General features: G+C 44.6%; 1 long non-coding RNA gene across 1 annotated transcript in view; it reads right to left on the bottom strand.

Moving 5' to 3' along the window:
- Window positions 1-836: 836 nt before the first annotated feature.
- Window positions 837-22,167, bottom strand: part of 4930578N18Rik (RIKEN cDNA 4930578N18 gene) — a 33,474-nt gene continuing 12,143 nt past the window's right edge. Inside the window, exons 2-3 of the long non-coding RNA NR_040575.1 lie at window positions 3,073-3,155; window positions 837-1,182 (exon numbers count right to left, since the gene is read on the bottom strand). This is a non-coding gene — a long non-coding RNA (RIKEN cDNA 4930578N18 gene). The remainder of the gene's footprint in view (window positions 1,183-3,072; window positions 3,156-22,167) is intronic.

Below are 22,167 nucleotides of genomic sequence, written 5' to 3'. Positions count from 1 at the left end.
ATGGGTGTAACTTATGATCTTACTGGGACAGCATCTCACAGGAAACTCCCTGATCCTCTGGCTCTGACAATCAATCAATCAATCAATCCTGCTTCTTTTCCACAATGTTGGCTGAGCCTTATCTGTGGGAATGCTTTGTATCCACTGCCGTTGTAGCCACTGAGACACAACTTGCATTTTGTTGAGGTCTCCATGTCTCCATGTGTTGCAAAATGAAGTTTCTTAAAGGCCTTTCCAGAGTTATGTCATCTAGGTGGTTCTAAATCCTGGGAAGCTGACCATGAATAATAATAATAACAATAATAATAATTTGATAACCATTAAATGTTGCTTCTTTGAAAAGAATGTACTAGTGCAGTAAGAGTCATTCTACGAGGGTGACAGGAAAGCATGCAAACGAACACACGTAAATTCACTTGGTGGAGCTTTAAGAAAACGAAAACGCACTGGGTACAAGAAAAGTCACCAGTAATAATAATAAAAATGATGAGTTCCCAGGTGCTCACTGCTATGTCACAGATGCATATGTCCTTTGCAGGGAATCTTTTGAAGTAGGTACTATTCTGATCCCTGATCACGGTGAAAGAAAGGAACTAGGAAGGCTTAAGCCACTCTCTAATAACGTGGCTGGAAGGCAAGAAGCTAGACTTTGGCCTTGCACTGTCTAACTTCAAAATCAATCCTTAGCCCTGTCCTTATCAGCAGTCTTGGATGGTATTCTATCACAGACTGCTAGCCAGGCTGTCTTTTCTGCAGGATTTTTATTAGATTATTTTGTCTAGCTTTGTTACTCTTTTTTTTTTTTTTCAGAAATAGAGTGGACAAGTATTCATGTGGGCTTTTATATTTTGATCTTTATTGCGTCTATAAAAAACAATTTTGTAAACAAAAAAAAGTTGCGGGGCTACCATATCCCCATGTGAATGGGACTCCTGGGAAATTGTTCCAAGGCTTCGTTTGTCTCTGGTCACACCCAATCATCAGCTCTGGAATCTGAATAAGGCTGAGCTTAGAGTACTATTATTTTCAGGTCTTTAAAAATAGCGGCCGGAGGATGTGACCTGCTGTTCTTATGGATTCTACTGAATGATGAGCTCTGCTGTTTAGATAGATCATTCTATTTGCCTTCTCCTTTAATATTGCTTATTGGCAAATCAGTGAGCAGTATTTTTTCTTCTGGTACTGCTTGAAATAAAGGAACTTTGTATTAGCAAAATACAGTTTTGTACCTTAGTCTACTATCTATTACAAACATATCCAATAGCATTTGGCACATTGTCAGTGTATTTTAATTAGAATTATTTTATAAGTCAATAAATACTACATTACTATTGTTACTGCTTTAACATAATTTTCAATACCGAGTTAAAGGAGCATATCTGAATTTAGAATTCAGCAAATGGCCAAAGGAGGGGAAATCACCTTTTGATTGTTAGATCAAAAGCAATTGAACCTTGCCCTGAGTGTGCCGGCCTTGCCCACACCCAGTGACTAAATTGAACTATTTTTTGTTGATTTAGAGGTTTTTTTGGTCAGCCGTAAAGATCAATTTTGCCTTATTGCTCCAATTGTCCAGTAGTTTATTTGATTTTGTCATTGAAGAATAAAGGACAGCTCACTTGCTAGTCAAGCAATGTCTCAGGTACAAATATAAAATGAATAATGGATTACTCGGTGGATCAATCCATTAGAGGAACATAACTTTTTGGTATTTCACTTCACTAGGCTATTATATTTATTTCATGATAATTAATGAATGAGTTTTTGTGTTTAGTGATGTTCTAAAATGTCGGCCACGTCAGTCAAACAACCTCATAGCATTGGGGGTTATAATGTGGCATAGAAAAGAAAGTATAATTTTACATGCAAATTTACATAATGGCATTCTGTGGTATGAAGGAGGAGATAACAGTGTTTAACAGAGGGGGTTAAGCCAAGGTCAACTTTCCTTCTGGTTACTCAGAAGTGATGCATCAAGCAGAAAAAGAGGGAAATGGCTGTTAGCTGGCTGTATTTTAGAGAAGGAAGGTGTTCTAGGAGTAGCCTGACCCATGCAGAAGTTCGAATGTGGAATATTAGCACCGTAGGCCAAGTAAAATATGGACTCACAGTGGACTGAAGAAAAAGGAGATAGCAATATCTTGCCTACATTCTCTGTAATAAAGTAATCCATAAATGAGAGTGTTGTGAGACTCTTGGCTAGAAAGAAGGTAAAACTTGTGTTAAGTGCAATTATCAAGTTTATTCTGTCCCAAATTCATTACTAAGCTTTTTTTTTCTTTTTCCTAGAGTATTTCATAACCTGTGATTGAAGGACCTGGAAAACTCACTGGCATTTCATTTATACTTGGTGATCGGCAGATCACCCCCCCCCCCCCAAGAACATTGTCTGAACACTGCTGAGAGATGTAACCTGACTAATAAATGAATGTTTTCTGGTGATTTTAATGTTAACATAACATTTCCGAGGCACGGCCCATCAGGGGTGCGATATCGTGTTTCTCAAGATGCATGAGACAAAGGCACTTAATGAGTTTTGGCTGCGCTGCACATATTGTATACAAGTCTGTTCAAACTGTTACAGGCTTCCTGCCAAGGCATGTAGGAGAAATTGCTTAAAAGATTAGTAGAGAAATGGCCTTATCCCCTGCTGTGTACCCCTGTGAATAGTGTCAACAGTTGTAGGAAATTTGGGATATAGATAGCAAGCAGTGTTGGTTCGAAGGAAGGCTAGTCCCCTCAAGATAATTTAAAGAGAAGGATTACAGGCCCCCCTTGCCTTATGATGCATTTATATTGAGATAACATTGTAAACTGAAAAAATAATTATTGTCTAAAAATGTAGGCAAAATATCGCTACTGTATAAATAGTGGATTTTGTATCTTGGGAGTAATTAAGAGCTGTCTAATTGGACGTAAGGCTCACTCAGTGGGAATAAATTCATGTCTGGTATGGTAGATCTGACCAGCTGCCCATGCTGGTGAGGTCACAGCTGAGAGGACGACCAACTACTGCTGCCATTTTCCTAAACTACTACAACTTCTAATTGTATTCTAAGTGCCGTTCTTTACCCGTAGATGGATGATGCTTTCACCTTTGTCAAAGAAGCTCCTTTTTTGCAACAGATGGCGACTCTGACAGAGATCCAGGATGGCTGAAATGCAGAGAATAAGGGTCTGTGACGGGTCTAATGCCAAATGATACAGCCACTACCCCTAAGACTGAGGGACCAGACACTCCAGGAGAGGGGGAAGATGTTGTAAGAGCTGATGGATCCAGATGCTTGTTGCTAGATATTATATCCTAGGAAACATGCACCCATGACTGAATAAGACTGGCTGAGATGGGATGACAATTATCAGTTGATATGCTAATGTGAGTGGAAGAAATTCCACAAAGTCGGACCCCTTGATGCAGAGCTGTGGGCAACAGATGGTTGCTGAGAAGAGAATCAGTTCTTTCCAGTGATGAGTCATCACATAAGCTGTTGAATTCCAGGTGGTTAGCCATGGACACATGTACATGTGAGCAAAAGTGAATGGACACAGTAGGTTGTATATATAAATGTATATACATGTACATGATGTATAGTACATATACGTACAAATGTAACATGTATGTATTTGTATATAACATTGTATTATATGTGTGTCTATATATATGGCAGTAATAATTTCAAAAGAACTCATCAGTTTGGGAGGGAGAATATGGAAGTAAGGTGATAAGGGGTGGGGGTGACTTGTGCATACAGTTCTCAAAAAGTAAAACTCCATTGTATGAAATTTTCAAGGAGTTAATAAAAATATTGTATTTAAAAAAAAAAACCAACACTTTTAGGGCTTGGAGAGATGGCTTTGTTGTGGAAATTGTTGAAGACCTGAATATAGATCGGCAGCGTACAAAAGCTAGATGAGGTTTTTGTTCCAGTCTGGAACCTCAGCTCTGGGGAGTCCTGCCAGCAAGTCTATTCATGCAGGTGAGCTCTGGGTTCAGACAGAGTCCTCTTCTCAAAAAATAAGCCAAAGATGGATTGAGGAAGATTTCTAGCATTAGCTATGAGCCTCCCCATGCACACATTTCCATGCACATCCATAAGCCTTTGTGCCTTCCATGTGCAAACATTATAAGAACATGGATACTCACACCTACACATACATGTAGACACATACACATGCATACAGACATGCAAACACACAGACACACACACATACATGGAGACATACACACATGCACACACATGTACACACACACACACACACACACACACACACACACACACACACATGATTAAATGTAAGCAAACTGCTGAGCACCACTGCTTATTCCAGGCAACCTTAAATGTGTCCAGAACACATATGTTACCTAGCCTAAACACTGGGCAAAAATCATCTGACTGAAACTGCATCTTATAATAGAACATTGAATATGTCATGTAACACATTGAAGATTTGTCTTACAAAAGCACTGGCTACCGTGAACACTACTAGAGTAATTTTAGGAACTGAAAGGCTAATTGGAAGTTGTGGCTATGGCCACTAGCTGGCTCCCAGGAGATATCATGACGTATACTCCTAGTCTAGAGATAATTCAAAATTCAAGGTAGGAATATCTGTTGAGTATTATCCAATCACTGTAAAAGTAAAAGTAGAAAAAAAAAATAGGTCCATCCTTGTAAAGTCAAGGACTGTCTGCCATGACTCTATTGAAGGGGTTCTTCTTCATAGTACGGGTTGACTTCAGAGGCAGCAGTCGCACCTCATCATGCTTGGTGTTCCTTCACACTCTGCATAAATATTTCCTGAGATGAATTCATTCGATAGACTTCACAAAATTGGGAGAGGCTAGGTACATTGCAATTTTAATATTGCATTTTTTGTATGTATAGCAAAAGCTAAATTATTCATATTGTCATTAAATTTTAAAAATAAATAACAATTAAATTTCTTGCCCATTAATCATCTGCAAATGAAAGCCAGCGAAGGCTGCTAGTCTACGTGGCTGTCTGCTTGGAGGACACGGATTTAAAAAAAAATACTATTTCCATGCTGGATAATCACTACACGGTGAAAAAAGGAGTCTTCTGAAAATTTACACGCAGAGGAGATGTTCTTTAAACTCTTTGTAAATTCTTTTCCATATTTCTTTTCTAATTACAAACATTATTTTATATAGTTTTTAAAATAGAAAATTCCTTCTTTATGCATAATACAAGTCTGTTCAGCCTTCTTGTGTTATATCACTACAAAAATATTAGCAGACATTTACTAAATGTTTGCTTTATGTCAGGGACTATTTAACGTACTTTATTTATAGATACATACACATATGATTTTACACACACGCGCGCGCGCGCGCGCACACACACACACACACACACACAAAATAAGTCATATATAATTCTCAAGGGTACTATGATATAATTACCATTGTTGACAGTGTTTGAAACATGGAAAAAGGAAGATCCCGGGTAAATTGGGAACTTGTCCAGAGATTTACAGATTCAGTTCTCACTGTCTGTCTGTTTACAGGCTGTGTCCTCCGGTTTTTCACATTGCATGCGGTGGGTAGAAATGAACTATAATAGAGTTTGTAAGAGTGCATATTTTCTACTCTGCAATAAGGCACAGCACCCAAGCTGAGCTCGGTGGCACGGTTTTGAATTTGGAGCTATGCTTTAACTATTTCAACTATCCGCACATCATGTTAACGCTGTAGCACGGAGTACAGTCTCACTGTGGAGCAAGTGCAAGCCCTGTTTGCCCCTGGATGAAATCCCCAAATAAAATGTAGAGGGAACAGACCCAGAAAACTACACCCGTTCTCCTCCTTTCTCTCCGAGTCAACTCCTTTTCTCTCTTATTGTATCTGCTTTTTACCAGTCACTTCTCTGGGTGAATTTGTTGGTGTTATTAGAAAATGCTTGCTTTACATTCATTTTATGCAGATTGTTATTTTAGACATATTTACATTTCAATCCTCATTCAGAGTACAGAGTTGCAGTTCAGCTTAGCTTTTTGCTGGATTATCCCAAAGTCCTTAGCAAACGAATTTAGATGACTGAGGATTTACTACACATTTCAGTCTGCTATTCCCCCACCATGATTGTTGTGTGTTAATTGAATACTGTTGATACTAATTCAGGGCTTGGGAAAACGGTACTTGCTGTCATAGGGCTTTTCCTTGACCTTCAAAAAATGTACCAGTCATTCTGATGAACACTTGCAAACTATTTTAGATTTCTTTCAATCCTCTTAGCCTTTGTAGATTATCAGATTCACAAGGATTACCCATCAAGAACCAAATGGCAGATGTCAGGGATTCCGGCTATCTCTCCTAGCATGCCCTAGACCATCACGTTTTTTTTACATTATTGTTTTCAAGAACTGTGGGTGCCGAGCAATGGAGAAGAATGTTGATTTTTGATGGAAAAAGTAGCAAGGTTAGAAGTTATTGTCCCAAACAACCTAGGAAGAATATATTTATTCTATTTAAAGATAAAGTAATCGAGCTAGGGAGATGGCTTGTATAGAGAAGTGCTTGCTACTCAAGTGTGAAGACCTGAGTTCACGTCTCTAGCACCCACTTAAAGAGGTGAGAAATCACATGTACCCATAATTTTAAGTCTGTGGGAGGAAGATAGAAACAGGAAGACCACTGAGACTCGCTGGCCACCAGCCTATCTGTAGGTTCAGCAAGAAACCCTGTCTCAAGGGAAGAAGAGTGAGAGATCAACATACAGTACCTTCTTCATAGGTTCACAAACATCAACATGAATATATTTGTGCATAGACCACACATTTACATACACAGACACACAGAGAAGGGTGTGGTATAGTTGTAAAGAATGAGTAATTTCAGCAAAATCCTTATTTCAGTGAACAGGGGAGCATGATAAGTTACATGTGTGTGCGTGAGATAGAGTGTGTGTTATGAGTGTGTGTGTCTCCTTCACAATATGTGAATATGAAAGGAAACTGTGAACAGACTCAGTACACTCGTCTAATGTCTATAATTGACTAAGAGACTACACAAAAGACAATTATGGGCAGACACTGGCTTTGAATGAACTGAAATGACGTCTTCCAGGGAGCATTTGCCAGCATTGGGCTTTGTAAATCACTCATTTAATGTCCTGGGAAGGCTGTTTCATTTCACAGGAAGTCAACATGATGAGTCGGACCTGACTCAGTCATGTTGGTGTGTGACAGTAACACTGGATGCTTGGTGAGGAGGAATTACCGCAGAATGGGGGAAATTTACATGAACCCAGCCTAAATAGATCATGCCTAGCAGTGCAGCTTCCTGAGAGAATAGTAAAGAAAGTTCGGATTGGCCTCAGCTTTCATCATAGCTTTGTCAGTCAGATGGATGAGCTTGCTAAGGTGAGCTCGTGTGAACTGCAGCTCTCTTCCTGCTGTCTTTCCTCTTCAAGACCAATGCTGTCATGATGCTTGTCTGTGCGTGTGCACATGCACTGCACACACAAGTGTGTGTCAGTGTGCATGTGTAACCAGCCTAGAAGGGGAGAGAAGAATAGGGGAGGCAGTGAGAAGAAGTTAGGTAATTGGTTCCTAAGAGTATTTGTGTGTGTGTGTGTGTGTTGTGTACGTGTGTTTGTGTCTGCATGCATGTGTACCGTCAACATTGTGTTTGTGTGAATTACAATCCATTCTGAGACCTTCTGAAGCTATTATTGCCTCTTCCAATCAGTTTCTCAGGAATTAAGTTTGACTCTTGAAGAGGCAGGCAACAGCCTGTACCATTTGTAAAAGTCCTCTGGTGATTGTGCATCCCTTAAAGGCCACTCCACAAACTCTGCACAGTGACATTTTAGCACACGGGCCTCCAGTGAGGACCTCTGCATTTTCTCTGCTAACTACAAAGAAAAATGAATCTCACAAATCAGTGGTGAGCTCATCTTAGGTCTTTACTGTATGTTTAGAAAGTTTGGGAAAAGTGGGACTGGGATTTTAAAGTCCATTCCATGCAAGACTTAGAGAAAGTTCTGGAAGCTCTAATAAACCAGATAAACAAACAAACAAACAAATCCAAAACCAAAACCAACCAACCAACCAAAAAATTCCAGACCATGTGTGTCAATTGCCTAGGAAGCATGGACTTGAGGACTTATACAAGAGATTTATGGACACCAATTAGACACACGAAAATAAGTAAAAACATCGAAGTAATATATGTTAAAGTGGAGATTGAGATAAGGGGTGTGCCATTAATCACTTATTTTAAAAATTAAAAAAATTTCAACTGTGATCACTCATTGTCATTCCTGAGATGACGGCCTTACGTCAGCAGCTTGCCTTGGTTAGTTTGGGGCCCTATGTTTGGTTTCCAAACTCCTGTGGCCTTGCAGCCCCTTTAACCTTAGCATTCTAGAACAGTGGGTCTCAACGTCCCTGATGTTGTCCCTCATGCTATGACCCTATATTTAATACAGTTCCTCATGTCGTGGTGACTCCAACCGTAAAATTATTTTTGTTGCTACTTTCTAACTGTAATTGTGCTACTGTTATGAATTGTAATCTAAGTATTTGTGTTTTCTGATGGTCACGGGTAAGCCCTGTGAGAAGATCATCCCATGCCCAGAGGGGACGCAACCCATAGACTGGGAACCTCTGCTTAGAACACTTGCTGCTCTAAGGCAGAGACACTCTTTTCACGACCATAACCTTATGATTTCTATGATCTACATACGAATCTAATTTCTTTCTGGGTTACCTGCTTCTTCTTACTCTGTAAGGAAAGAAAGGAGGAGTGAATTGGTTTCGAAGCATGCATGCTTGCTTTCCAAGGAAGGAGGTTAAATGCTATTGGAAGCAGTTGTGTTTAATGCTTAAAGTGGTCGTTCCTAAATTGGATGCTTGGCTGGTGATCAGAGATTCTAGGAAAGCATTTTAATTGATTACAGTGTTTGGCTTCAAAATGCCCTTGCATGTGCTTGGGAAATCCATTTTTTGGACATATATATCTTTCTTAAAGAAAATTCTCTCTGAGGGAACAGAAAAAGGTGTGAGGTCATGTTCTCTTCTAATTAAAGATTACACATTTCTTTTTCTAACATATATATTTTGTACCACGCACTTCCTTTTAACCTTTTTTTTATAGCATCTAGATATACATTTTGATATGTTCTTGTTTTCATGTTATGAAATTTAAAAGATAATTTAGGGCTGGAGATATATAACTTGGTAGTTGACACCTTGTTTAGGGATACAAGGTTCTGGCCTTAATTCATAGCAACACATTAAAGTTCTCTGCTGTTTAACTTGATCATTGATTCATAAGATATTTCAAAATACAGTGCTTGGTCTGTGTATATGATTACTGACGTGCGTGCTGCTGCTCATATCTGTGGTGGTGAAAGACCTCCTGTGTTTGGTCTTCTTTCTCTCTTTCTCTCTCTCTCTCTCTCTCTCTCTCTTTTAAATTAGATATTTTCTTTATTTACATTTCAAATGTTATCCCCTTTCCTAGTCCCCCACACCCCTAGGAATACTACTATCCCCTCTCGCTCCCCCTGCTTCTATGAGGGTACTCAAGCACCCACCCACCCACCCACCCACTCCCACCTCCCCACCCTGGCATTACCCTACACTGGGGCATGGAGCCTTTACAGGACCAAGGACCTCTCCTCCCATTGATGCCTGACAAGGCCATCCTCTGCTACATATATATGGCTGGAGCCATGGGTCCCTCCATGTGTACTCTTTGGTTGGTGTTTTAATCCCTGGGAGCTTTGGGAGGGGGGTCTGGTTGGTTTGGTTGATATTGTTGTTTTTCCTATGGGGTTGCAAAACCCTTCTGCTCAGTCCTTATATAAATATTTACATAACATATAAAGCATATATTACAGTACATATATGATATATCACATCCTTAGACAATTATATAAAATTAATATATTATGTGAAACTATCATGTTTCTAAATGAGGTTATCAATGTCCATTTCCACAGTCACACATTTAATCCAAAGGGCTTTCAAGGAGTGAAGAAAAGCAACCAGTTGGCAGGGATTGAACATAGGAAGTAGGAAGGAGGGACATTGAGTTAAAGGTATTTAAAACAGCATGGAGGAGGAGGAGGGGCTTTTTCCTTCTGGTGTGTCAGTACGGGAAGGTCAACTGGATGCTTTCTCTGCCTCTCTGAGCTAGTAGGTTTTTCACCCCAGCATCTGGTTCCTGAGTCCTCTTTGGTAAAATAGAGTGGATAGAATTTTATTTTATAACATAACATCCCTCCTCTTTATAGTTCCCAGTTTCTAGTAACTAACAGTTCTCCTCTCAAGTTTCTGTGAGAGTTCTTAGGAGAAGCTTGCGTGAGAAGATGTGATTCTTACGTTTCTGTGTATGGTTTGCTAACGTCTACTGACACCACACCTGACTAAATTTCAATTTTAATGGCCAAATAACATTGTATTATGCATACCCATCACATTTTCATTATATATTAGTCAGTTAATGGACACTTATAGGCTATTTTTCATAGTATTGCAATAAACTTGCACTTGTAAAATGTCTTTGATATAATGATGCATTTTCTCTAAATCCATACTTCGTAATAGGATTCCTGAACTACATGGTGGTCATATTTTTGTTTTTAGGCTCCTTTATACAATGGTTATATTAATTGACATCCCCATCAACAGTGTAAGAATTTCCTTTCCTGTGAGGAGCCGCCTTTGCAATTGCCATTACAAGATGACGCTGATATCCGGTGTTCTAACTGGTAAACAAATAGTCTGTGCATGTGCTGGGGTATTTTTCCATTCCTTGTGCCCTGCCTGTCCCGTGGCATCATCTGGGCTGATGGTAAGCAACCAGTCAGGGTGAAATACGTCTCCACCTGCTCTTGTGGTCTATTTAAGGACCGAGTTTCCTGTGTTCTGGGCCTCCTCCCCCAGAAGCTGATCATCTTTCTCTCGAGATGCATTAAAGCTATGTTGCAGAAGAACCCATGTGTGTCCTCGCCGGAGAGACTCCTTATCATCACAGACACACTTTCCATGCTTGCCAATGTTCACCTCTCAAATTATTATTCTTTCAGGTTTTTTCAGTGGAAGAAGGGACCAAGTAGACATTTTGATATATATCTCCTTGATGATTAGTGATATTTAGTATTTTTTTCATATAACTTTTGCCCAGTTGTATGTCTTTTGAAAAATACCTACTCATGTTTTCTGGTTTTCAGAATACCCAGAATTCCCCTTTCAGGGTCTCTAGTGATGTACGCTTCATGTGACACTTTGGAGATCATTGTATTTTCTACCTTTCTCCAGCCAGCATGTCATACCCATAAAAAACATATTAGTGGCAGGAATGTGAAAACTCATGCCAGTGAACTTTGCATTCTTAGAGGAATGACCTTCCTAAAGGGAATGCCTATGGTCTTCCCTATGAAGGTCTATGGCAGTCATAAAAATGCTGAAGTTGTCACACAGGGTGTTGGCCAGTGGGGCCTGATAGTTGATGGTACAAGAAGCTGTGCTGGTGATATTTATTAGTGGTTTACACCCATCACAAACATAGGGGTATCAGGAGAAGATACAGAGAGGATGAGCCACTTGGCTCCACCCCTCAAGTGGACCCTGGCCTTCTCCATGGTGGTGAAGATATTGGTAGAATCTACAATATACTCAGTAGCACCCCTTTTGTTGATGGTAAGATATCACCCCCTATGTTGATGGTGAGATATCACTCTTGGAAGATGGATATGACCTTCCTATTTATGATACCTCTTAGTCTCAGCATTGTCTGTACCATTGGTCCTGCTGTGGAGGAAATCAGAGTGGAACATGTAAATCATGGCATTGAAGTTAATGAAGAGGTCACTGATTGGAACGCTATCCACTTTGCAGCCTAGTGATGAAGACATCAATAAGAACAAATGTATCAGACCACACCAGTCCTCATGTAGGAGACTGACACAACAGAGAAAGTTGTCTCTGGCACAAGGAGGAGCAGCACAAGGAGGGTACCACCTTACACAACATTTAGGTCCTACCTATTGCTCTGTTACTTACATTTGTCTTTTTGTCTACAAATCCATGTATGGGTTCAGCCCTACATTTTTCTGAGGGGGCATTGGTAGTTGAGGCTGTTGGTAGAATGAGAGTCAGTTTTTCCTGAGGATGTGTTCTGAGAGAGGCCACATATGTTTTAGTAGATGGTCATACACCTATGCCTACACAGCAGCACTAAATTACTCAATGGGTTTTAAAACGAAGAACATGAAGTTATGCAGAAAAAGTGTTAGGTAAATAGAAGAGGAACTCAAGCTAAGACACTGAAAGGTGGATGAGAAAACATTATATGCATAAATGAAAGAATTAAAATATTAAACAAAGGTATAGTTAAGAAGAATATTTTCAACTATCATTTTGCCATTAAAATTATTTGTAAATCATCTCATCAAATTTTCAAGATTATTGAGCTCTTTCATAAAGATAAGGTACTACAAGTATACTCTATAATAGCATATATATGAAGATTCTTTGAACTTGGCTTTGAGAACTTAGGTCAATAAATACCTGAAAAAATAATCTAAATGTAATTTTTACTCTTGTTATAAATAATTTACACTTGAAGATTATAATTGTTCTTTGTTGTGCTGGGTGACCTTGGATTATTTACTTCATTGTCAAAAGTCAATCAGTGCAGTATAGATTAGTGTTCTTGACACCTCTCTAGTGACTGCTGGAGTCCTCTTCCGTCTCGTGGATTTGTGTTTGGAAGGATGAGTCTCTCTAATTAACCTTAACTGCTAGAGGAAGATTATGCTGTGGGTTGACACCGCCACTCTATTTTATGACACTGTTTTCTTGGTGCTTAAGAATGCACTTCATCATTTAGTCTAATAAACTATCAAATGATAGATTGTTCTGGTGAAAGACCCCACCATCAGGCTTAGCAAGCTAGCTGCAGTAACGCCATTTTGCAAGGCATGAAAAAGTACCAGAGCTGAGTTCTCAAAAGTTACAAGAAAGTTCAGTTAAAGATTAACAGTTAAAGATTAAGGCTGAATAATACTGGGACAGGGGCCAAATATCGGTGGTCAAGCACCTGGGCCCCGGCTCAGGGCCAAGAACAGATGGCTCTCAGACGTCAGTGTTAGCAGAACTAGCTTCACTGATTTAAAAAAATAGAGGTGCACAGTGCTCTGGCCACTCCTTGAACCTGTGTATCTGCCAATGTTCTGACCAGGTGTGTGCCCATTGTTAAACCTTCATTAGACCCTTTCCTCGTACCCCTCCCATACCCATTTCTTAAAAATAGACATTGTTTAAAACTAAAAAGTCCCACCTCAGTTTCCCCAAATGACCGAGAAATACCCCAAGCCTTATTCGAACTAACCAACCAGCTCGCTTCTCGCTTCTGTAACCGCGCTTTTTGCTCCCCAGCCCCAGCCCTATAAAAAGGGTAAAAACTCCACACTCGGCGCGCCAGTCCTCCGATAGACTGCGTCGCCCGGGTACCCGTGTTCCCAATAAAGCCTCTTGCTGTTTGCATCCGAATCGTGGTCTCGCTGGTCCTTGAGAGGGTCTCCTCAGATTGATTGACTACCCACGTCGGGGGTCTTTCATTTGGAGGTTCCACCGAGATTTGGAGACCCCTGCCCAGGGACCACCGACCCCCCCGCCGGGAGGTAAGCTGGCCAGCGGTCGTTTCGTGTCTGTCTCTGTCTTCGTGCGTGTTTGTGCCGGCATCCAATGTTTGCGCCTGCGTCTGTACTAGTTAGCTAACTAGATCTGTATCTGGCGGTTCCGCGGAAGAACTGACGAGTTCGTATTCCCGGCCGCAGCCCCTGGGAGACGTCCCAGCGGCCTCGGGGGCCCGTTTTGTGGCCCATTCTGTATCAGTTAACCTACCCGAGTCGGACTTTTTGGAGCTCCGCCACTGTACGTGGCTTTGTTGGGGGACGAGAGACAGAGACACTTCCCGCCCCCGTCTGAATTTTTGCTTTCGGTTTTACGCCGAAGCCGCGCCGCGCGTCTGACTTGTTTGTTGTTCTTTTGTTCTTCGTTAGTTTTCTTCTGTCTTTAAGTGTTTTCGAGATCATGGGACAGACCGTAACTACCCCTCTGAGTTTAACCTTGCAGCACTGGGGAGATGTCCAGCGCATTGCATCCAACCAGTCTGTGGATGTCAGGAAGAGGCGCTGGATTACCTTCTGTTCCGCTGAATGGCCAACTTTCAATGTGGGATGGCCTCAGGATGGTACTTTCAATTTAAGTATTATCTCTCAGGTTAAGTCTAGAGTGTTTTGTCCTGGTCCCCACGGACACCCAGATCAGGTCCCATATATCGTCACCTGGGAGGCACTTGCCTATGACCCCCCTCCGTGGGTCAAACCGTTTGTGTCTCCTAAACTTCCTCCCTTGCCGACAGCTCCCGTCCTCCCGCCCGGTCCTTCTGCGCAACCTCCGTCCCGATCTGCCCTTTACCCTGCCCTTACCCCCTCTATAAAGTCCAAACCTCCTAAGCCCCAGGTTCTCCCTGATAGCGGCGGACCCCTCATTGACCTTCTCACAGAGGACCCCCCGCCGTACAGAGCACAACCCTCCTCCTCTGCCAGGGAGAACGACGAAGAAGAGGCGGCCACCACCTCCGAGGTTTCCCCCCCTTCTCCCATGGTGTCTCGACTGCGGGGAAGGAGAGACCCTCCCGCAGTGGACTCCACCACCTCCCAGGCATTTCCACTCCGCATGGGGGGAGATGGCCAGCTTCAGTATTGGCCGTTTTCCTCTTCGGATTTATACAATTGGAAAAATAATAACCCTTCCTTTTCTGAAGATCCAGGTAAATTGACGGCCTTGATTGAGTCCGTCCTCATCACCCACCAGCCCACCTGGGACGACTGTCAGCAGTTGTTGGGGACCCTGCTGACCGGAGAAGAAAAGCAGCGGGTGCTCCTAGAGGCTAGAAAGGCAGTCCGGGGCAATGATGGACGCCCCACTCAGTTGCCTAATGAAGTCAATGCTGCTTTTCCCCTTGAACGCCCCGGTTGGGATTACACCACTACAGAAGGTAGGAACCACCTAGTCCTCTATCGCCAGTTGCTCTTAGCGGGTCTCCAGAACGCGGGCAGAAGTCCCACCAATTTGGCCAAGGTAAAAGGGATAACCCAGGGACCTAATGAGTCTCCCTCAGCCTTTTTAGAGAGACTCAAAGAGGCCTATCGCAGGTACACTCCTTATGACCCTGAGGACCCAGGGCAAGAAACCAATGTGTCTATGTCATTCATCTGGCAGTCTGCCCCGGATATCGGGCGAAAGTTAGAGCGGTTAGAAGATTTAAAGAGCAAGACCTTAGGAGACTTAGTGAGGGAAGCTGAAAAGATCTTTAATAAGCGAGAAACCCCGGAAGAAAGAGAGGAACGTATCAAGAGAGAAACAGAGGAAAAAGAAGAACGCCGTAGGGCAGAGGATGAGCAGAGAGAGAAAGAAAGGGACCGCAGAAGACATAGAGAGATGAGCAAGCTCTTGGCCACTGTAGTTATTGGTCAGAGACAGGATAGACAGGGGGGAGAGCGGAGGAGGCCCCAACTTGATAAGGACCAATGCGCCTACTGCAAAGAAAAGGGACACTGGGCTAAGGACTGCCCAAAGAAGCCACGAGGGCCCCGAGGACTGAGGCCCCAGACCTCCCTCCTAACCTTAGGTGACTAGGGAGGTCAGGGTCAGGAGCCCCCCCCTGAACCCAGGATAACCCTCAAAGTCGGGGGGCAACCCGTCACCTTCCTGGTAGATACTGGGGCCCAACACTCCGTGCTGACCCAAAATCCTGGACCCCTAAGTGACAAGGCTGCCTGGGTCCAAGGGGCTACTGGAGGAAAGCGGTATCGCTGGACCACGGATCGCAAAGTACATCTAGCTACCGGTAAGGTCACCCACTCTTTCCTCCATGTACCAGACTGCCCCTATCCTCTGCTAGGAAGAGACTTGCTGACTAAACTAAAAGCCCAAATCCACTTCGAGGGATCAGGAGCTCAGGTTATGGGACCAATGGGACTGCCCCTGCAAGTGCTGACCCTAAACATAGAAGATGAGTATCAGCTACATGAGACCTCAAAAGAGCCGGATGTTTCTCTAGGGTCCACCTGGCTTTCTGATTTTCCCCAGGTCTGGGCGGAAACCGGGGGCATGGGACTGGCAGTTCGCCAAGCTCCTCTGATCATACCTCTGAAGGCAACCTCTACCCCCGTGTCCATAAAACAATACCCCATGTCACAAGAAGCCAGACTGGGGATCAAGCCCCACATACAGAGACTGTTGGACCAGGGAATACTGGTACCCTGCCAGTCCCCCTGGAACACGCCCCTGCTACCCGTTAAGAAACCAGGGACTAATGATTATAGGCCTGTCCAGGATCTGAGAGAAGTCAACAAGCGGGTGGAAGACATCCACCCCACCGTGCCCAACCCTTACAACCTCTTGAGCGGGCTCCCACCGTCCCACCAGTGGTACACTGTGCTTGATTTAAAGGATGCCTTTTTCTGCCTGAGACTCCACCCCACCAGTCAGCCTCTCTTCGCCTTTGAGTGGAGAGATCCAGAGATGGGAATCTCAGGACAATTGACCTGGACCAGACTCCCACAGGGTTTCAAAAACAGTCCCACCCTGTTTGATGAGGCACTGCACAGAGACCTAGCAGACTTCCGGATCCAGCACCCAGACTTGATCCTGCTACAGTACGTGGATGACTTACTGCTGGCCGCCACTTCTGAGCTAGACTGCCAACAAGGTACTCGGGCCCTGTTACAAACCCTAGGGAACCTCGGGTATCGGGCCTCGGCCAAGAAAGCCCAAATTTGCCAGAAACAGGTCAAGTATCTGGGGTATCTTCTAAAAGAGGGTCAGAGATGGCTGACTGAGGCCAGAAAAGAGACTGTGATGGGGCAGCCTACTCCGAAGACCCCTCGACAACTAAGGGAGTTCCTAGGGACGGCAGGCTTCTGTCGCCTCTGGATCCCTGGGTTTGCAGAAATGGCAGCCCCCTTGTACCCTCTCACCAAAACGGGGACTCTGTTTAATTGGGGCCCAGACCAGCAAAAGGCCTATCAAGAAATCAAACAGGCTCTTCTAACTGCCCCAGCCCTGGGATTGCCAGATTTGACTAAGCCCTTTGAACTCTTTGTCGACGAGAAGCAGGGCTACGCCAAAGGCGTCCTAACGCAAAAACTGGGACCTTGGCGTCGGTCGGTGGCCTACCTGTCCAAAAAGCTAGACCCAGTGGCAGCTGGGTGGCCCCCTTGCCTACGGATGGTAGCAGCCATTGCCGTTCTGACAAAAGATGCAGGCAAGCTAACCATGGGACAGCCGCTAGTCATCCTGGCCCCCCATGCAGTAGAGGCACTAGTCAAGCAACCCCCTGACCGCTGGCTATCCAACGCCCGCATGACCCACTATCAGGCGATGCTCCTAGATACGGACCGGGTCCAGTTCGGACCGGTGGTAGCCCTAAACCCGGCTACGTTGCTCCCCCTACCGGGGAAAGAGCCTCACCATGACTGCCTCGAGATCTTGGCCGAGACACACGGAACCAGACCAGACCTCACGGACCAGCCCCTCCCAGACGCCGACCACACCTGGTATACAGATGGAAGCAGCTTCCTGCAAGAGGGACAACGTAGGGCTGGAGCAGCGGTGACCACCGAGACCGAGGTAATCTGGGCCAAGGCGTTGCCAGCCGGGACATCCGCCCAGCGAGCTGAACTAATAGCACTCACCCAGGCCCTAAAGATGGCAGAAGGTAAGAAGCTAAATGTTTATACTGATAGCCGCTATGCCTTTGCTACCGCCCATGTCCATAAAAAAATATATAGGAGACGTGGGTTACTCACCTCAGAAGGCAAAGAGATCAAGAACAAGGGCGAAATCTTGGCCTTACTGAAAGCTCTCTTTCTGCCCAAAAGACTCAGTATAATTCACTGCCCAGGACATCAGAAAGGCAATAGTGCTGAAGCTAAAGGCAACCGAATGGCGGACCAGGCAGCCCGGGAAGCAGCCATGGGGACTGACACAAAGACCTCCTCACTTCTCATAGAGACCTCAACCCCGTACACTCCAGACTTCTTCCATTATACTGAGACAGATATAAAGAACCTACAAGAGTTGGGAGCCACATATGATAGAGAGAAAAAATATTGGGTCCTGCAAGGTAAACCTGTGATGCCTGACCAGTTCACCTTTAAATTATTAGACTTCCTTCACCAGCTCACCCACCTTAGCTATCAGAAGATGAGGGCACTTCTAGACAGAAAAGAAAGCCCCTATTACATGCTAAATAAAGATAAGATCCTCCACGAGGTGGCGGAATCATGCCAAGCCTGTGTCCAAGTAAATGCCAGTAAGACTAAGATCAGGGCCGGAACACGAGTAAGAGGACATCGACCAGGCACCCATTGGGAAATTGACTTTACTAAAGTGAAGCCCGGACTGTATGGGTACAAGTATCTCCTGGTATTCGTGGACACGTTCTCTGGCTGGGTTGAAGCCTTCCCAACCAAACATGAGACTGCCAAAATAGTGACCAAGAAACTTCTGGAAAAAATATTTCCAAGGTTTGGAATGCCCCAAGTGTTGGGGACTGATAATGGGCCTGCCTTCGTCTCCCAGGTAAGTCAGTCGGTGGCCAAGCTACTGGGGATTGATTGAAAACTACATTGTGCTTACAGACCCCAGAGTTCAGGTCAGGTAGAAAGAATGAATAGGACAATCAAGGAGACTTTGACCAAATTAACGCTTGCAACTGGCACTAGAGACTGGGTACTCCTACTTCCCTTAGCCCTCTACCGAGCCCGCAACACTCCAGGCCCCCATGGACTCACTCCGTATGAAATCCTGTATGGGGCGCCCCCGCCCCTTGTTAATTTCCATGATCCTGAAATGTCAAAGTTTACTAATAGCCCCTCTCTCCAAGCTCACTTACAGGCCCTCCAAGCAGTACAACGAGAGGTCTGGAAGCCACTGGCCGCTGCCTATCAGGACCAGCTAGACCAGCCAGTGATACCACACCCCTTCCGTGTCGGCGACACCGTGTGGGTACGCCGGCACCAGACTAAAAACTTGGAACCTCGCTGGAAAGGACCCTACACCGTCCTGCTGACCACCCCCACCGCTCTCAAAGTAGACGGCATCGCTGCGTGGATCCACGCCGCTCACATAAAAGCGGCGACAACCCCTCCGGCCGGAACAGCATCAGGACCGACATGGAAGGTCCAGCGTTCTCAAAACCCCTTAAAGATAAGATTAACCCGTGGGGCCCCCTAATAGTCCTGGGGATCTTAATAAGGGCAGGAGTATCAGTACAACATGACAGCCCTCATCAGGTCTTCAATGTTACTTAGAGAGTTACCAACTTAATGACAGGACAAACAGCTAATGCTACCTCCCTCCTGGGGACAATGACCGATGCCTTTCCTAAACTGTACTTTGACTTGTGCGATTTAATAGGGGACGACTGGGATGAGACTGGACTCGGGTGTCGCACTCCCGGGGGAAGAAAAAGGGCAAGAACATTTGACTTCTATGTTTGCCCCGGGCATACTGTACCAACAGGGTGTGGAGGGCCGAGAGAGGGCTACTGTGGCAAATGGGGCTGTGAGACCACTGGACAGGCATACTGGAAGCCATCATCATCATGGGACCTAATTTCCCTTAAGCGAGGAAACACCCCTCGGAATCAGGGCCCCTGTTATGATTCCTCAGCGGTCTCCAGTGACATCAAGGGCGCCACACCGGGGGGTCGATGCAATCCCCTAGTCCTGGAATTCACTGACGCGGGCAAAAAGGCCAGCTGGGATGGCCCCAAAGTATGGGGACTAAGACTGTACCGATCCACAGGGACCGACCCGGTGACCCGGTTCTCTTTGACCCGCCAGGTCCTCAATATAGGGCCCCGCGTCCCCATTGGGCCTAATCCCGTGATCACTGACCAGTTACCCCCCTCCCGACCCGTGCAGATCATGCTCCCCAGGCCTCCTCAGCCTCCTCCTCCAGGCGCAGCCTCTATAGTCCCTGAGACTGCCCCACCTTCTCAACAACCTGGGACGGGAGACAGGCTGCTAAACCTGGTAGATGGAGCCTACCAAGCTCTCAACCTCACCAGTCCTGACAAAACCCAAGAGTGCTGGTTGTGTCTGGTAGCGGGACCCCCCTACTACGAAGGGGTTGCCGTCCTAGGTACTTATTCCAACCATACCTCTGCCCCAGCTAACTGTTCCGTGGCCTCCCAACACAAGCTGACCCTGTCCAAAGTGACCGGACAGGGACTCTGCGTAGGAGCAGTTCCCAAAACCCATCAGGCCCTGTGTAATACCACCCAGAAGACGAGCGACGGGTCCTACTATCTGGCTGCTCCCGCCGGGACCATTTGGGCTTGCAACACCGGGCTCACTCCCTGCCTATCTACCACTGTACTCGACCTCACCACCGATTACTGTGTCCTGGTTGAGCTCTGGCCAAAGGTGACCTACCACTCCCCTGGTTATGTTTATGGCCAGTTTGAGAGAAAAACCAAATATAAAAGAGAGCCGGTGTCATTAACTCTGGCCCTGCTGTTGGGAGGACTTACTATGGGCGGCATAGCTGCAGGAGTAGGAACCGGGACTACAGCCCTAGTGGCCACCAAACAATTCGAGCAGCTCCAGGCAGCCATACATACAGACCTTGGGGCTTTAAAAAAGTCAGTCAGTGCCCTAGAAAAGTCTCTGACCTCGTTGTCTGAGGTGGTCCTACAGAACCGGAGGGGATTAGATCTACTGTTCCTAAAAGAAGGAGGTTTATGTGCTGCCCTAAAAGAAGAATGCTGTTTCTACGCAGACCACACTGGCGTAGTAAGAGATAACATGGCAAAGCTAAGAGAAAGGTTGAACCAGAGACAAAAATTGTTCGAATCAGGACAAGGGTGGTTTGAGGGACTGTTTAACAGGTCCCCATGGTTCACGACCTTAATATCCACCATTATGGGCCCCTTAATAATACTTTTATTAATCCTACTCTTCGGACCCTGTATTCTCAACCGCTTGGTCCAGTTTGTAAAAGACAGAATTTCGGTAGTGCAGGCCCTGGTTTTGACCCAACAGTATCACCAACTCAAATCAATAGATCCAGAAAAAGTGGAATCACGTGAATAAAAGATTTTATTCAGTTTCCAGAAAGAGGGGGGAATGAAAGACCCCACCATCAGGCTTAGCAAGCTAGCTGCAGTAACGCCATTTTGCAAGGCATGAAAAAGTACCAGAGCTGAGTTCTCAAAAGTTACAAGAAAGTTCAGTTAAAGATTAACAGTTAAAGATTAAGGCTGAATAATACTGGGACAGGGGCCAAATATCGGTGGTCAAGCACCTGGGCCCCGGCTCAGGGCCAAGAACAGATGGCTCTCAGACGTCAGTGTTAGCAGAACTAGCTTCACTGATTTAAAAAAATAGAGGTGCACAGTGCTCTGGCCACTCCTTGAACCTGTGTATCTGCCAATGTTCTGACCAGGTGTGTGCCCATTGTTAAACCTTCATTAGACCCTTTCCTCGTACCCCTCCCATACCCATTTCTTAAAAATAGACATTGTTTAAAACTAAAAAGTCCCACCTCAGTTTCCCCAAATGACCGAGAAATACCCCAAGCCTTATTCGAACTAACCAACCAGCTCGCTTCTCGCTTCTGTAACCGCGCTTTTTGCTCCCCAGCCCCAGCCCTATAAAAAGGGTAAAAACTCCACACTCGGCGCGCCAGTCCTCCGATAGACTGCGTCGCCCGGGTACCCGTGTTCCCAATAAAGCCTCTTGCTGTTTGCATCCGAATCGTGGTCTCGCTGGTCCTTGAGAGGGTCTCCTCAGATTGATTGACTACCCACGTCGGGGGTCTTTCACTGGAAGACAGAATTGGCTTTGACGGTTAAAAACAGCAGGCTGTTTTACATACAGCAGGCTGTTTTACATAAAAAAAAAGTCTAGAAATAATCTTAAAAATCATTGCCTGTCGAAAAACTGAAATCTAGTTAAATGACACTCAGAACTTCAATGAACAATGACAAATTTCTTGAAACTTAATTTTATACAAAAAGCAATAAATTAGTATAAAAGATGCATTGTGATGGTGAAGGATATATTCTCTATATGGGAAGGGATATTATGATTGACATTCACACATTTAAAA

This window comes from Mus musculus, chromosome 16 (assembly GCF_000001635.26).
Source record: "Mus musculus strain C57BL/6J chromosome 16, GRCm38.p6 C57BL/6J".
Lineage (NCBI taxonomy): Eukaryota > Metazoa > Chordata > Mammalia > Rodentia > Muridae > Mus > Mus musculus.
The sequence above is the reverse complement of the archived record's forward strand: the minus strand, read 5'-3'. Positions and strand labels throughout refer to the sequence as shown.